At 36.0% G+C, this 17,673-nt stretch overlaps 1 protein-coding gene across 2 annotated transcripts in view; it reads left to right on the top strand.

Moving 5' to 3' along the window:
• The first annotated feature begins 735 nt into the window (after positions 1–735).
• kkv (hyaluronan synthase-like protein kkv) overlaps positions 736–17,673 on the top strand; it is a 56,166-nt gene continuing 39,228 nt past the window's right edge. For both annotated transcript variants that reach the window (XM_073991209.1, XM_073991199.1), the window contains exons 1-2: positions 736–855; positions 12,332–12,422. The gene's annotated coding sequence lies outside the window, so the exon portion shown is untranslated. The remainder of the gene's footprint in view (positions 856–12,331; positions 12,423–17,673) is intronic.

Below are 17,673 nucleotides of genomic sequence, written 5' to 3'. Positions count from 1 at the left end.
GACAAACATTTAATTCATGACGTGTTTCATACAGCGGACACCCCAAGGTGTTGTTGGTTTCCCGTCCCAATTCACATTTTATAACACGGAAATATCCGCCAGTGCGAAAACTCTAGAAACAAATAGTCCGGACACTCCAGGAGTAGACTCACAGATCGTGGTCCTTAAAACGTTAGCGGGGATCATCGACATTAGTGGATCAATTCGGCTCCATGACTTTTACCTTCTAATTAGTGAAGGTGGTATTGGATGTTTAAGATTCCAAAATTCTCCCCGCCCTTCCATCCGGTTCATGAAATGTGTTTTATAAAACGTATGAATTCTATGCAAATGTATATTTTTGTTACACATTTCCAAGCAATAATTGGGAGTTTCCAAATAGTATCAATTAACATTGATGACGTTTGTGTCTTAAGTCTTTTGATTCACCCCAAACAATTTGTCAGGTTGAAGAAGGTCAGAAATTATAGGCATGAATCAATGAATGATTTTTGTTTTTTAATTTTTGGAAAAATACAAGAAATTCTCAGAAAATGAACTATGAATCAATGTGGAGTATTCGGTTATTCAAATCTTTGCTGCTTCAACTGCAATACATATCGAACAACAAGAAACCATAAAACAACAACATTAAACCAATACAAACGCACTAAACAACACAAAACGTTCAGAAAAAAAGCAACAACGACGACGAAGAAAAAGAAGAGGAAAGAATTGCTGTTTCAAACTAAGTCCGACTTTATGCAGAGCTTGGACAAAGAAATAACGAAAGACTTCAACTCAGTTTGCTGAAGACAACGAACCCGACAAGTGCCTAGTCGAAGAAACGCGGATACGAAACGTCTTAATAAAACGGTGGGTAAATCAACATAAAAAGAGTGGCTTAAAATAATAAAAAAAATAATTTAATAAATAAAATAACAACAACAAAAGTGAGTGTATAAACCATTGTTGGTGGCTGGTTTTGAGCGTGGCAAGACTAGTGAGAGGAATTTTAAACTAAGCAAGCCAGCTACCAGCAATAAGCTATTGGTAATAATAACAACAACAACAATAGCATTAAAGCCACAAAATGTGTGAATGAATGTGTCCAAACGAAAAAAGTATCTAATAGATAATATATGCAAAAACAACAACAACTACTACAAAATATTAACAAATACAACAACAGCAACCAAAGAAACAAATTAAATCTGTTTTTTCTTCGATTTTGAAATTTAACAAAGCAATCGTTCGATTATAAAGAAAGAAAAAAGTTCCAAATACGCCACGCAACACAAATTCATTGCACGAGTTCTGCAATGGGTTTTCAAGAAAGAAAAAAATAAATAAAATACAATTAATCTCCACAATAAAAAAGTTACATGAAAAAGTGAAAATTCCTAGATTTATTTTATTACTGTAGCAGCAGAAAAAAGTGAAATCAAAAGTGTTAAGAAACTCCACAAGATTTGTTTTTATTTCTTCATCTTCACATTCATCTTTGTATCTGTGAGTTCTTTGCTTCTGTTTTTTTATACATGCGTCTTTGGAGGCTTCTTAACTTAATTCTATGCTGCTGCTGCTCTTTATGCCGTTACCGTTGCTGCTGTTGCTGCCGATGATGTGTTCATAGCTGTAGACATTCTTTAATTTAGTTTGTCTCTCATTGTCTGGGTTAAAAGTGTGAGTGTCTTGGATTGGAAATAAAAAGAAAATGATTTAATTAAATTTGATATTTATTTTTTGCGTTTGAAATTGATCTAAATACACTTGGGCTCATTAAAATCCTAAAAATCTTGCTATTAACCGTAAAGTCATATTTCACATGCCCTGCACCGTTATCAACGGTTTTTACTGATTTAATTCCTTTTGTTTTAGTTTTGATTTGTTACCCAAAAGTATTTTTATTTTCATTTCAAATAATGTGAAAGTTTACGCCTTATTAGTTACTTTTACACACCATTTTGTGCTCTCCATTTTCTATTTATACTTTTTCTTTTTTTTTTGTTATTATGATTTTCATTCGTCCATTAAGCGAATAATCAAATGAATGAACTTTTTTGTTTTACTTTTCTTTCATTGGAATTTTATTATGTTGTATTTTATTATGTTATGTAGCGCTCTCAAGCAAAATATGTAGCAAGACGCTAATGGTTATTGGATTGTGGAATTCCAGTGTTTTGTTAAAGAGAAAATTGGGGGAATCGCTTTTTGTTATGCCCTAACTCTATAAGGTTGTAGCAAGCTAAAAGGCACGACAAGGGAGACTCCCTTGTCCCTTCTGGGATATTTGTGCAACAATTATTACATATTAAAAGTTGGAGTATTATATTTAAGACATACTCATAAAGATGTGTGTAACTAAAGACTTATCTATTTAATCGTAACTATAATGACTGGTAGAGGTCATGACAAGCATTAACTAAAAAAATAATTCCCACAAATACACACCAAGTAACGAGTGGACATTTTTCTTATACAAAAGAGTGCAGCAAAATACTACATAAGTGTTCGAATAGTAAAAACACTTTTTTTAAAAAAATATTTATGTATGAAAAATGTAAAATTTTAAACAAGCTTTGGTATATATACAAAGTCTGATCTGTCAGCAAATAAAAAATTCTTCCGTAAATACTAAATTTCAGCCATTACTGTAGTGCGGTTAAAACCCTGAAAACCCATAAAACCGGGAGGTACTGTTCTACGGAGGCTATATAAAACGTAAACCTGTACTTACAAATTTCTGGAGGAAAGTTTAGTAGCCCCCTTAGATGACTAAATATGTATTAAATTACAATCTTTTCTTTAGGATAATGCAGCGAAATCCCTAAAAAATCCAAAAATCGGGAGGTACCGCTCTACGGGGGTGATCAAAAACGTGGACTAGTACTGACATATTTTGGGGTAAAGTTTTGTAGGCCCAAAGAAAACTCAATTCCGTTCTTTACCCCCTTTTTTATACAAAAATGATAAAATAAATAAATTTTTTTTATACGATAGTTCGAACACCACTTTCCGGGAAAACGAAAAATCGGAAATTTTTTGAATAGATCTAGACAGCGGAATTTTATGCAACCCCTATTTTTGGTCCGATTCATGTCAAATTTTGGGACTGGGCATATTTTTGGCTTCTGATTAAATTGCAATCGAAACATATTATGCATATGCAAAATTTATGCATTTTACATATTTTCTTATGCAACAAATATTTCAATAATAGGTACAAAAATGTTTGCATGTACAATTTTTCAGTTTACAATTTTTTTCAGACAAGTCAATAAAATAGGGAAATGTATAACCACAGCCTCAACCTTTAAAATACCGAAAATCGGGAGGTATTGTTCTATGGGGGCTATATGAAGGCCTGAACCTAAACCGAAAAATTTTAGGTGGAAAGTTATATACCCCCAAGAAAGACTTAATACCAAATTTCAGCCATTTTGTCGGGATATTGAGGCCACAACCTTCAAAATACCGAAAATCGGGAGGTATTGTTCTATGGGGGCTATATGAAGGCGTGAAACTAAACCGACAAATTTTAGGTGGAAAGTTATATACCCCCAAGGAAGACTTAATACCAAATTTCAGCCATTTTGGCGGGATATTGAGGCCACAACCTTCAAATACCAGACATCCGGAGGTACCGTTCTATGGGGGCTATATAAAGACGTGGACCCATACCGATAAATTTCAGGTGGAAAGTTTTATATCCCCAAGGAAGACAATACCGAATTTCAGCTACTTTGGAGGGATATTGAGGCCACAACCTTTAAACTACCAGAGATCCGGAGGCACCGTTCTATGGGGGCTATATGAAGACGTGGACCCATATCGAGACATTTCAGATGGAATGTTATATACCCCCACAGAAGACATAACACCAAATTTCAGCCATTTCGGAGGGATATTGAGGCCACAGCCTTCAAAATACCAAAAATCCGGAGGTACCGTTCTATGGGGGCTATATAAAGACGTAGACCTATACTGACAAATTTCAGGTGGAATGTTTTATACTCCCAACGAAGACTTTATAGAAAATGTCAGCCATTTAAGTGTGATGTTGAGGCCACAACTTTCAAAATATCGGAAATCGGGAGGTACCGTTCTATGGGGGCTATATGAAGACGTGGACCCATGCGGACAAATTTCGTGTGTAAAGTTTCATACCCCTAACGAAGACTTAATACAACATTTCAGCCATTTCGGTGGGATTTTTAGACCACAAATCCTTGTATATATTTTTGCATATGGTTTTGCATATGCAAATATGAAAAAATAGGTCAAAATATGCACGATATGCAAAATATGCAAAAATTGCTGGGCCTAATTTTTTTGTGATAAAACGAGTTTCTGTCTTATCAGATTTTCTCTACGACCATCCTAACCATATATGCATTTGCATAGGATCCCGCTGTCTACTAATTACCCTAAACAAATATTCTTTTCTTAAAAAAAATAACAAAAAATTTGTCTCTTGTCGAAATGGTTTAAAGCCGAAGGTAGAATTGACTTCCAAGACTTCACTTGAACTATCCCTTTAGCTTGAAAATGACGGTCATAAATCCAATTAACCATTGAATCCGATAAGTTCTTACTAAGGAAGGAGAATTTTAAACGCGTAGGTGGCTTTAATTTCTATTTGGAAAGTTTTAAAGTCCGGCCAAAGGTCGGATACCTACAGCCAAAAAAGTTTTTTTTTTTAATTAGGACTTTGTCAATATCGATAGGGATGTCTTTATTATTATAACCTCAGCTTTTAGACTAAATAGGGTACGTATATAAATTTTGATACGACCAAAATTGTGACTCATCGAAATAATTTCAGACAATTTGGAGTTGATTTAGCCATGTCCCTCCGTCTGTCTCGATTTGGTTCATATTTTGGGTATCGTAATATTGTGCCGAACTTAGCTTAAGTTCGAAGATAGACCATATCGGTCCAATCCTTCCGGTACCTCCCCAAAAAAGTTAAAACCTTTTGGTTAAAATGGAAGGGAGTAACCAAATTTGTCATAACGTTGAATATGGTAATACTACTTCCAGGCATAGATCAGGTTTAAATATGGACTAAATCGGATACTCCTACCACACAAAATTTGGAAAAAGTACAGTTCAACATCTCATCTCGGTTCATTTTCAAATGTTTTCCAATGTTTCTTACGGGCCCTGTTACGTCGGCGCAAATTTTTCGGGGGCAAGTCCATAATTTCTGAGATAATTGCCCAAAAGCTGCAAAAAGCGTAACGGCACCAAATTAACTGAGTAGTACGTAAGATAACCCTAGAAGGGAGAAACCGATTTGGTGCAAACATTGTACATTGTATTATTTCATACAGACTCGGATTACGTATGAGCGAATATTGACTACATCGGACCACCCAAAGTTTGGAAATAGTGCAGTTTAGGGACTTTTCTGGGATCGTTTTTAAATTATTGGCAACATGTTGTGTATTCGGACAAAGTTACGACTTACAATTTTTTCGAATTTTTAAATTTTTTAGGGGGCAAGTCCATACTTCCTGAGAAATTGGCTCGACAACTCAAAAACCCCTATAGACGTCAGAAGTATTGTGTTTACTTCTTTTCTTTAGGTCCGAGGCTAAGCGTATATCTCTGTCGGCACAGCTGACGGATGCTTTCTTATTTGTTTTTTTTTTTTTTTTTTTGCCTTATGACTGTTAGAAGTTAAGTCAGAACGCTTGTATGTTCATTATTTTCTAGAGATAAGCAAGCCAACGTAATCGTTTAATTGAATTTTACTAAAGGCGTTGAACCATCGACACAATTAGGAAGAGGTCTGGGGGACCACAAACCATTTCCTTGCCAAATTGGCAATTTTTGAAAAATGTTTGTTTATTTTTCCCACAAATATTCAAATCTTCTCTGTTGGGCCCCTCGAAATTGCGACGACATGACGGTGCAAAGTCGCTGAGTTTATTAATGTCTATGTCGGTATATGTATGTCTGGTGCAGATCGTGGATCATACAACACCAATATTCAACATCAACGCAGATGGCCCATAGATCTCTCTCAGCAGTTCGATCCATCATGTCATGTGGTCCGGTTACTGAAACCTTGCAAGGATACAAGCAAAGGAGAATCATTGTACAGGCCGATCTCACCAGTAGCAAAGGAATTTGAGGCGTTACTCCTTCCCAGCAGCATAGTACCACCACAGCGTGCAGGTTTCTAACATATTAGCAGTAGTCTCAACCAGAACAGTTCGTGCCACAAAACAGTGATGGTAGCATTAGACCTTACAAAATCTTTTGATAGGTCAGCCATCTAAACTGTTCGAGGATGTCGCGAATACTACACTTTGGCCTTGTTTAATACGTTGGGTCACCAACTATGTGTGTGGTCGCCAGTCATACACGGAATTCAGAAACAAGAATTCCAAACCCCGTAGAGTGAAACAGGAAGTTCCCCAAAACCGGGTAATACCTCCAGAACTGTTTAGCCTCTACCTTTGTGCAATTCCACACCCTCCCGACGGCATTGAGATGTTTACATGCGCGGATTATTGTATGCACATTTTTTGAGTTATGACACACTTTCGGTAAATAAGCGATATGTTCCCATAAACGTTTCTGAAGGGACAAGGGATACTTCTCCAATATCAATGAGTGCACACGAGAAGTTTTACATTGAAAATGTGATGTTGTCTGGTCTGGAAATCAAACATGGGCATTAAGCATGCTAGCCGGTGTGCATACCATTGCAACGTGGTGGCAAAAATATATTCACAAGTAAATGTCATGTCATGCTAGCAAATCCATACTAAATTTCCTTATCAAAATTTAAACTTTTGAAAGAGACGTACAGATTCCGTCCTCCATAGAGCGATGATTCGAGATGCATACCGAAATTCTGTTGAAAAGCTTATATTGCATATATTTTCCTTTCTAGAAAAAATTCCAAAACTAACTCTCTTGTCTTACAACTACGCACAAGTAGTGACCTTTCCAATTTCGAAAATACTCTTCTTTCTACATATTTCTACATTATTCCATAGGTATCTTTAGCTCAACAACACTGACAGCAGTGCATTGTTAATGAGGTCTTCTTTGTATCAATCGCTGGTGTACAGGTCAATTGCTTGGGTTTACACATCAAATCGTCAAATCACAAATGAATGTTCCCACAATGTATTTTCTATGCCAACAGACATCTCTTATTCAGCGGCCATAAAAATTAAACATTTGTACATAATTATGTTTTTCAGTTTACACCATGCGACTGGCTGAGTTATATAATCGGTCTTTGATGAGCTATCAAACTATCGTTTATTATTTATCAACTAAACTTGTTTGTTTTTGGGTCTAAACAGTTTGCTGGATTGCCGTCCATAACATTTCAGCTTTTCTTTCATTTCATTTTGCTGTTTTTGACATTATAAAATGTTGTTATTATCTGATGGGACCATCCTAGTACTTGTTTCGTTTCGTTTTTTTTGTGATTTCTTTTTTTTGCTGAATTTAATGCTGTCATACCACCACCCTATATCCAAGGAGATCTGGTTTGCAACATAAAGTTATTGGCATATAAATGCAAACCACAACTTAAGGCATTGGATTACCGGTTTCGTTAACCATTTCAAGCTTCCAGCTAGACAACAAAGCCGAAATACAACAACGAAGTGTTTGACTTAAGGAAATTAATTTAAAGGCGTCGTTTTAATTACTGCTATTTTAAGGTATTCGTCTTTTTTAGGGAAGTAAAAGCTCATTTGTGCAATAAGCTTGTTAGCTATGTAGTACTGCAAGTTTACTTATTTTTATTCCACAAGATACATTGTTATACCATACGTTATTACAGGGTGTTATGTTAGTGCATTTGGTAGCAACATGCAAAAAGAGATAATGCGGAGAGTCTCAGTTTCTGATTGATGATCTTACTTACTTCGGTGCCCCCTAGATAGATTGCCACTTCTTGGTTCGTATTAATACGCCTTTTCTTCGCTCATTCTTATGTCAACTCAATAGTTGTAACTCGATCCATTTTACTATACGATGTCGTTGTAAGGCCGTGGTTCATATGTGAGATTAAAGCTTCCTTCCATCTTTCAAGGCGATGTGAATGAGATGAACAAAACAATATACCGTCCCTTCTTTTTATGATAATCATGTTTCTGCTGCGGATGGAACTCTAAGTGATTAACATTTTAATCGGGCCCGACCGACTCGACCCAAAGTACATATGGATACTAATCCCTTGTCTTTTGCCGAGAAAACATTGCACAAGCAAATATCTGACCATATGCATCGCAATTGGTTGATAAAAAGAACCCAATAGAGCTTCCGCGCCGATCGCAGCTGCATCAGTGAATTAATTAAGAAATATCAGAATCAATAAGATGTGCGATGGATGATAACAAAATTTGCTTTCTTGTCCTCCTCGATCATTAATTTAAAGAATTTGACACGGTTGATCATAGCAACGTCTGCTTCAAACTCTGAGGATTCTTCAATTATTTCCTAACACTTCGGTACATTTTATACATACCTACCTTTCCGCTCGATCTCAATCCGTGTACTCGGGAACTAAAGCTTCCAAATCCTTGAGGTTTGATAAGGGAGTACTGTAGAACCTCTTCTTTTCACACTCTATGTCAATGACCTTCCTCTCCAATTAGTACATAACAAAGCGCAAATGTATGCCGATAATGTACAGGTCTGTCTTAGGTCTTAGTTTGCATCTTCTGCAACCTTTTCCAGCAGAATCTTGAAAAGATCACATGAAAGGCTGTGTCCTTGTCTGAAACCTATTTTGTTACTTAACTGTTTAGACTAAAGTCCTGGTATCAATTATTGTCATCTCACAAAGTCGAATGAGCTTTGTGTGAATATTACATTTAGGCATGGCTAGGCCATATTCAATACCTTTGACCGTAAAGAACGATCGAAGACTGCTTTAAAATCTATAAAAGTTAGACTTTCCGCTAAAGGAATGGTGAATTTCATCGATTAATAGGCTTTAGTCGTAATAGGCGGCAGACTTATGCCTCTATAATTAAGCTCACAGTCATATCTCCCTTCTTGACGACGGGACATAGGAAGCTCACGTTACAAACATCCGGTACGCGTTGGTCAGATGGGGCTAACGAGCTGTTGTATACACCTTATCAGCGTGTCGCCTTCGGTCTTGCGGTCACCTGCGGCACCTACGACCCTATTATTCTTTAGTCTGTTTATTGTTGTCTTTACCTCATCTTGGCCGGGCGGTATACACCCTATACCATACACTGACTGGGATTGAACCATATTCTGGTTAATATTGGACACCAACAGTTTGTGAAAATGTTCTTTCCTTAACCTGAGCACGCTATCGATACTGTGACCAGATTACCTTGCACATCTCTGCAGGGGGATATGTCTTTCAGAAAGGGGGTTTTCTTCTTTGGTAGAATTTTGGACTTAATTGTGGCTTCTCTACATTTCGATTTTTTCACACGACCGCTTTTCCATTTCTCTCTTTTTTTCTTGTGGAAATACGTTTCTCCTCTCTCGTGCGCCATTCGTTGCTAATAATTGCAGAGTAGTGCTATATACCGCCTTCTTCTCTTCGGTAGCAGCTCGGCACTCCAAATCATACCATGGGTTCCTTGGTGGAGGCCTCTGTTATTTAAGTTTGGATTTTTCATTTGTTTGCATGGAGTGGGCAATATTTTGCCACTGTGCTGATATGATCCGAGTCGATGTTTGTACCTCCACCACGCATGAAAATGTTTTTTATGCGCTCGTAAAATATATCATTGATCTGCTCGTCGTTGTCTTCGATGGAGGCATAGACATAGATGGATGTTGATGAATTTAACTTATATCCGATTTTAGTAGGTCATAAATACGACTAACTACAAGTCTGCAAACAAGCTCGTGCTTTATATCATGGCGGCTATATTACAGATCGTCACCTTTAGATGATGTAGTGACACCTTTCCCAATCCATCGCATTTCCTGCATGGCAGTAATATCGGCCTTGTACCTTGCAAATACATCCACCGGGGCGTAAACTGCAACTTACCTATAACAAGTCCTAATATTGAAGGTGTAGATTCGCAGAACATGGTACTTAAAACGTCGACTTAAGGTGGGTTTGTTTTCCTTTTTCTTATTGGTTAACGAGCGACATATGTTAGCTCACTGCCTTTAGTGGGTGTTAAAAGTCCAAGATAAGTCCTGGGCTTTGACCGTTGCTTGGTATATATATTTTACCTCATTTTTTTCTGGCCAATAATTGATAAATACCAAATTCAGCCATTCAGTGGGAAATTGAGGCCAAAACCTTCAAAATACAGAAAATTTAGAGGTACTATTCCATAGGGGCTATATGAAGGCTTAGATCTATACCGACCAATTTTAGGTGGAAAGTTTTACACCCTCCAACAAAGACTAACTACCATATTGCACACAACCTTACAATACCAAAAACGGGAAGTACCGTTCTATGGTACCGAACGAAGACTAAATAACAAATTTCAGCCATTTCGGCTAAAATCTACGAATTATCGAAAATCGGGAGATACCTTTCTATGGGGCCTATATCCTAGGAATAATACAAACGTCAGCATCAAATTACAAAGTTCTATCTTAAAAATTGCGAGCTGTATCTTGTTCATATTTGATACCAAACGCTTACTAAAAGTATGTTTCTACATCCTCAGTACACTATATATCAGTTATCAGATACATATATAAACCCATTCTGCTATCAACTCAGGCATGCTAGCAATTGCACCACTGAGGTGGCACACAAGAACAAAGAAATAGTCTATTAATTAAAAAATTCCTTTAGTTTTGCCTTCAAAAATTCCTTAAACAAAATGATAATTGAATAATTTAATAATAATTTAATAGTTAATAATTTAATAATTAAAGCAAAATGCAAGCAATCAAGTTTGTTGCTTAAGTCTTTCATTTTCTTTGTGTCTCTCGATTTTTAAGCGAACCACAAAATTCTTGTTTTCTGGTATTTTTATTTTTTTCTGAACACTAAGCTCTATTAACACACAATTTACGTTTGTTTTTGTAATATGTATATGCAATAGCTCTTGTGTGTGTCTCTCTCTCTTTTTGATTTTACTACTTAAATAAACAAGACTCTATCTAAGATTGTCTTATAACATTGAAATTCTCTTTGTGGCATTAAAAATTTAAGAGGTTTATCTTTTTTTCTTTTGCAAAAAAAAAAACGACAAATTGAGTCATGCATCATGAAGAGCTGAGATTAATTATTTCGGCAATGTTTATGTGTGGGAGAGTATATTTTGTCAAGTGGAAGAGCATATAGGCCTGCCTCTCTTTTAACGGTATATCAAATGAAATGGACAAAAACACTTGGTATACGCTTACTTTTTGGTATACCAACAACAATCCAATACCCCTTCCCCCACTTAATTGCAAAGTTAAACGTTTGTAAATTTGATTAAGGCAAAAATCAAAAAACAAAAAAAAAACAAATCAAATTAAATAAACTTGTTTACATTTTGTTGGTGGTAACTGCCAATATTTGGCTGTTATGACACAGTTACCACTTATTGATGTTTTACATTAAAACAAACACACACACATATCGAGTTGTTGCTGTAGCCTCATTCACTTTTATTTCTTTTATAAATGGATTTAAAATTAAATTTAGACGACAATCTAACCCAAATATTTGTTTAACTGTAATTTGAGGGTGGGAGATCGTAAAGGCCTTGACAATTATTTGAAAGTGTTAATTCATTGCAATCTTAATTAAATGCAATGACTTTTGATTTAACAAGAAACATAGGCTCCCAACATAACAAACAAAATCCCCCATTTGATTCCATTCCAAACAAATCTTAACTGGTTTATTAAAAACCATAAATAAATAATTCTTGTTACTCGAATGATTGAAATGTCAGAGTTAGCGACATTTAAAAGGTTTAGTGTGGTTTTATTTCTGTACTGTGGTTTCAAGACTGGAATTGGTTGATCTTTTAAATGGAGGCCATGAGTCATTTATTAAATTGCGTTTAACATTCCACCCATGGCAAACGAGCTAAAAAAACCCAAAACCCTTGCTGATACACACTTCTTTTCCAAAGACACAGCAGCACTATGAGTGAACGAGCGAGTGACACATCATCATAAGCATCAGCAGCAGCAGGGGGAATTTTATCAAAAACATTAAGCAAACCAGAATTGTGTTAATAAGCCAAAGACCAAATGAACCCCCCAAAACAAAGAACTAAAGCAATAACTGATACAACAACACCAACAAACACATTTTGTGGAATGTAGAAACAAACAACAGCAACAAGAAAAACTCCAAAGTGCAAAACTTAAATTAATATTTTTTTCTTCATTGTTCCAAACAAAGGATTTTTTAGTGCGGCACCATTGCAAAATCATATCCCCCAGAACAGAGAGGAAAGCGGAAAACACCATCGAAATTAGTCATTTCCCTTAAGGTAAGTTCCAAACCGCTTTTTTAATAAGAAAACATATATTCATATTTTGGGTTTATTGAGTATTTAAATATTTTGCGAATGAGGTTTTGATTTTCCGGTTTACAATCGGCCACCACTTTGTTGACCTTTTGCATAATTTCCGGTATAAAGCATTTCATAAGACGAGCATGAAGTTAGCTCACACAATTTATGGAAATGACCTTAATTTTATAAAAACGAAAGATGGAAGCGGTAAGAAGAGTAAGAAAGATGACGGGATCGACTATGTGATTGATGTGCATCAAAACGATTCCCTGCCGTAAGCTTTCCTCATTGTATAAAACGATGCCTAATGTTTCAAAATCGGGAAATTGTAGGAAAATAACGATTCCAATAAAATTTAAGAAAAGAAAATTGAGATTACATCTTTGATTTTTGGCTACTTACCTGGTCTACTATATATATATTTCTGGCCTAGTAATGAATATGCGAATATTTATCATCAACAAGTAAGAAAGTATCTGTCAGTTGTGCTGACGGATATATACCCTCAGCCTCTGTAGGTACCGCAATGTGGGGCTATACCAAATCATTGACATACAAAAGATGTTCTATAAGCAATCTACTGATTCGAAGAGAACTCAAAATATTAAATTACTTTAAACTAAGTTTGGAAGACATTTTTGAAAAAGTTTGAGAGTTATTTTGCACACAGGCCTTGCCGGCAGGGTTTTTGGTCCATTATATCAGGAAGTATGGACATACTCCGAAAACAATTTACCGTTGTAAAGGGAGCAGCTAGGACAACCTATTGAAAACAATTTCAAAACGATCCGAGAGGAGCTCTTATACTTCACTTTTTCCGAATTATGTGTAGGTATTCAAACCGATCTATATCTGGAAGAAATAACACGATGTGCGATGTTGTATTGCTCCTTTCGGAGTTATCGTTCACACCATTTTACAGAAAAAATTTGAACATAGGACCACTCTTTCAGGTACTTCTCACACCAAGTTTGAAAAGAGTGCAGTTTAAGGACTCGTTTGGGATAGTTTTTAATTTTTTGGCAACATGTAGTTGTCATGGTACACTTTTTTTTCGGGGGTTAGAACATACTTCCTGAGAAATTGGCCCAAAAACCCCCTATAGACGTCAGAAGTATTGCGTTTACCTATTTTCTTTATGTCCGAGGCTGAGGATCTATCTCTGTTGGCACAGCTGACTGACACTTTCTTAGTTGTTTTTTACGAGCTTCAATTTGACTCTTGAACATCACGAGAAATCCCGCTCACGTTTTTTCTTGTTCAGAGAAGAATAGAATGTACAAAACATTATCTTCCTTTCTGTCCGTTTTTGCCGATATTTTTTCTCTGGTATTTTGCGTCGGTAATATTAGCATTAGGCCGGGGCGATTTGTATGGAAGGAAAAAAACCTTAATGGGCCATACGCGTTTCTGATTCCTGGGATTGAACTGAGCAAAAAAGTCCACTGGACCAAGTTTTGGCATATAACAGCCAAACCATTGAGATTTTCGATCCAACACTAATACAAAAATTGTAGCCAAGACAGTAATTAAGAACTCTCTAATACATCGCGAAAGCATTGGAACGCCCCTTCAGGCAGTTTTGGCTTTGAGGAGGTGCAAACTTTTCGAAAAATGGTGATAAATGACACTGTGCTACAAAAGTTGACCAGAAAAATATTTAAGTGTTCTGGTGCAAAATTATATCTTGTTGGGATCCATGGACAACGACAATACCTTTAGTTCATTTGGGTCACTTCGTTTTATTTTTTATAACGGTAAACTGCGTAATTATTTACTATCATCAAGAAGGAAATTTAGTTAGCTTTACAAAATGGGGAAAACCAATGAAAGCGGTCATCTTTAGTGTTTTAACTTTATGGTTTTTTCTTTAAAAAAGATTGGTACCTTGTGCGTAATTATTAAGTAGACACCCAGCAAACCAAATGTCGGATGTCCGACACGTCTGAACAATTTCCGAAGCAACGTCGTTCAGATTTCGTTCCGATTTCTAAACGATTTTTCGGAGCGGAAATATTTCAGATTTTGTACCGATTTCGGAACGAATGTCGGAAAGAAATTTCCTTTCCGAATTTCCCAAGGATTTTCTTCAGACTTCGTTACGAAATCGGATCGAAATCGATACGATGCCGCTCCGACATTTCGTTCCGAAATTATGTCAACCACTTCATACAACTTTCGTTAAGATATCGTTACGATTTCGGATCAGACATCGGACGTATCGTCCGAATTTTATTCCGATTTCGTTAAGATGTCTTTACGATTGGTTTGCTGGGCAAATTCAAATTACAATCATAGGCCCAAAGGTACCAACTTTTATAAAGGAGAACACAAAATTTTAAAACACATTGGTTTTTCCCATTTTTCTCATCTATTTTTCAACCGATTTCATTGGTTTTTCCCATTTTGGAAAGCTAACTAAATTTCCTTCTTGATAAAAGTAAACAATTACGCAGTTTGGTGTCTTCTGCGCAGCCTAGAGCACGAGGAAAAGCATTTTCCTGTTTTTAATGCGTTTCTGTCACACTTAATAGACTATAACTTAACCATTTGTTACCCGATTTTTAAAACTTATTGCTTGTTCGAAAGACTTTATTTTCACCTTTTAAATAAAAAAATAAGCTGTAAAATTCCGTTGTGGAAAGAAGAAGTTATGTCCGTTTTAAGTTGAAAATCCAGGAAACCCCGTTTTTCACTACGTTTACCATTATAAAATCAAAAAACGAAGTGATCCAAAGAAACCAAAGGCATTTTCGTTTTCCATGGTCTCCCACAATACATTACTAAAGGCATTGTCGTTGTTCATGGATCCCAACATTCAGAACACTTGAATATTTTTCTGGTCAACTTTTGTAGCACAGTTTCATTTATCGAAATTTTTCGAAAAGTTTGCACCAATGCTTTCGCGATGTATTAGAGAGTTCTTAATTACTGTCTTGGCTACAATTTTTGTATGTGTGTTGGATCGAAAATCTCAATGATTTGGTTGTTACATGCCAAAATATCCAAAAAACGTCAATAAAAAACTTCAAGTCAAAATCGGGAGGCCCACGAAGGTTTTCAAATCGCCCCGGCCTAATTAGCATAATAATAGGTTGCCCTGCTTATTGCTTTCTTTTTCATTAGCTGTTCAATACTCTTTGTTGTTTCACAAAAATTTAGGTAGCGATTTTTGGTATCCTAATACAGATTGTCATTGCGATTCTACAATATAGGTAAAGATAGTGGTTTCATGCAGCAACTACGAAAGCTGAGCGAAGTATGCTTCTGCTGTATATATGTATTTGAAACTTTTCACCATCCAGATTCCGCCCTTTTTAGTTGGCACTTTTACAGCTGTAATAAATCGGAGGACGATGCTTGAGTTCTATACGAAAATGTTCTGAATCCATATTCGCTACTATTATCGATAGACCTGCTAATGTCCTGCGGAAGTGCCTCCCGTCTATCAATACAAGATCGATCTGATTGGTGCTGCTCACTACGATAATTTTGCGGCAGCAAAGGCTATTAGTATAATGGGTATAAGATATTTTCCTTCCCAATAAGTAGAGTCCAAAAAAAGTATCAATCAGCTTTTCCGACAGCCTGTGTGAATTAAAAAAAAACCTTTTCATCTGAAATATTATAATTAGGGGGTTTCCAGAATTTTGTGGCTCTTTTCGGACATACGAATTTGCCGACGTAAAAAGTGTTGCGAAGGAATTACCTGAAGGAATGTACCGACGTAGTCCCTTTTGGAAATGGATCTTATTTTGGGAGACATTCCTTTCGATAGATATCGCGCCCTACAGACAATTCAGTTGGCCACCTTATAATTTAGAGTTTTTCTACCATTATGTCAGGTTGCATGGACTTGCTCACGAAAAACATAATATTGCTGTAAACAGTACCACAAAGAGTACATTCCACAAAAAATTCCAACGAATACGAACAAACTTTTAATTTAAACTAAGTTTGGACAGAATATTATGAGATCCGAAGTTTGGACCAAATCGGTTGCTTCGCTTAAGAAATATCACACGTACCACATTAGCAAAAAATGTGTGGCGGACATATACTTCGAGGACTCATATTTTCAGGACTTAACACCACACAGATACATTTTTTAATACTCGTAGTCGTACATACCCTCAAACACTGTAATACCACGTGAGCAAAATAAAATTGCATATGTTGCAATAGTTTTTTTTTTTTGTTTTATTTATTTCAATTCTCGGTCTTTGTTCGTCTGGTCAGTTTGCGGCAGTGGTGACCAGTTTTAGTCGAAGACTTGTTCCAAGTTTTCTTACTCATTTGCCATTTTAAACAAAGACTTTTAAGTCAGATTTTTTTCTGCCTAACTTCGCATATAGAAACCGAACAGCAACAACAAACATGTTTTCGTTTTCTTTCTTATTGCCATGTTGCATTAAGATAGAATTATTTAATTTCATTTTCAGTTGAACGGTCATTTCATCTGACCGCCAGCATCATGTAGGTTCGGACATGCATGGTGATGCAGTGGTGGAGAAGGGAAACTAAGGAATGGTTTTACAAGTTTCATTAAAGCTATGCAATGATACACATACATTTACACATCAATCAGATGTTGGTCTGTGGTCTATCCATCCAACCACCCAGCTGTTGCTGTTGCTTCGACCATGTTCGTTTGTCAGTCTGCTAGAGAAACATGCTATCATAGTCATGGTTCAACATTCGCTGGCATTTGTTGTTGTTGTTGTTTCCACTCCGCCCAAAGCATTTTGCGTCTGCGCGCGTGTTTTATTATTTCTTTCTTGTGGTTGTTGCGCTTTAATGCTTTGTGGCTTTGTGTTCATGGAAAAATTTAAAACAAAACCTAAAATAAAAACGAAAAGTTTCAGTTTCTGCTTTAGTTTTGTTTTTACTTTCACTTTTTCAGTTTCCTTTATAACAACAAAGACACAAAAGAGTTTGCTTTTTGTCTAAAACTGCCACTAACTACCACTTACATACATACATATATTTAGTATTGGTAGGCTGTATATACTATGTATCAACGTATTTGCCTACATTCCGACATTTGACGTAATATTCCGACAAGCTTTAAAATATTTTATATGTATTAAATATGAAATAGAATAAAGGAAATACAATTTTTTCTAATTCTTGTTAATTATTCCGAATTTATATAACTTTTTTGAGAACATATGTAATTCATAAATACATATGTTCGAACATATCGTTCATTTACTCAAAGAGTGGC

This window comes from Musca autumnalis, unplaced genomic scaffold, assembly GCF_047663935.1.
Source record: "Musca autumnalis isolate F117 unplaced genomic scaffold, ASM4766393v1 scaffold_1, whole genome shotgun sequence".
NCBI classification, from domain to species: Eukaryota; Metazoa; Arthropoda; class Insecta; order Diptera; family Muscidae; genus Musca; species Musca autumnalis.
The sequence above is the reverse complement of the archived record's forward strand: the minus strand, read 5'-3'. Positions and strand labels throughout refer to the sequence as shown.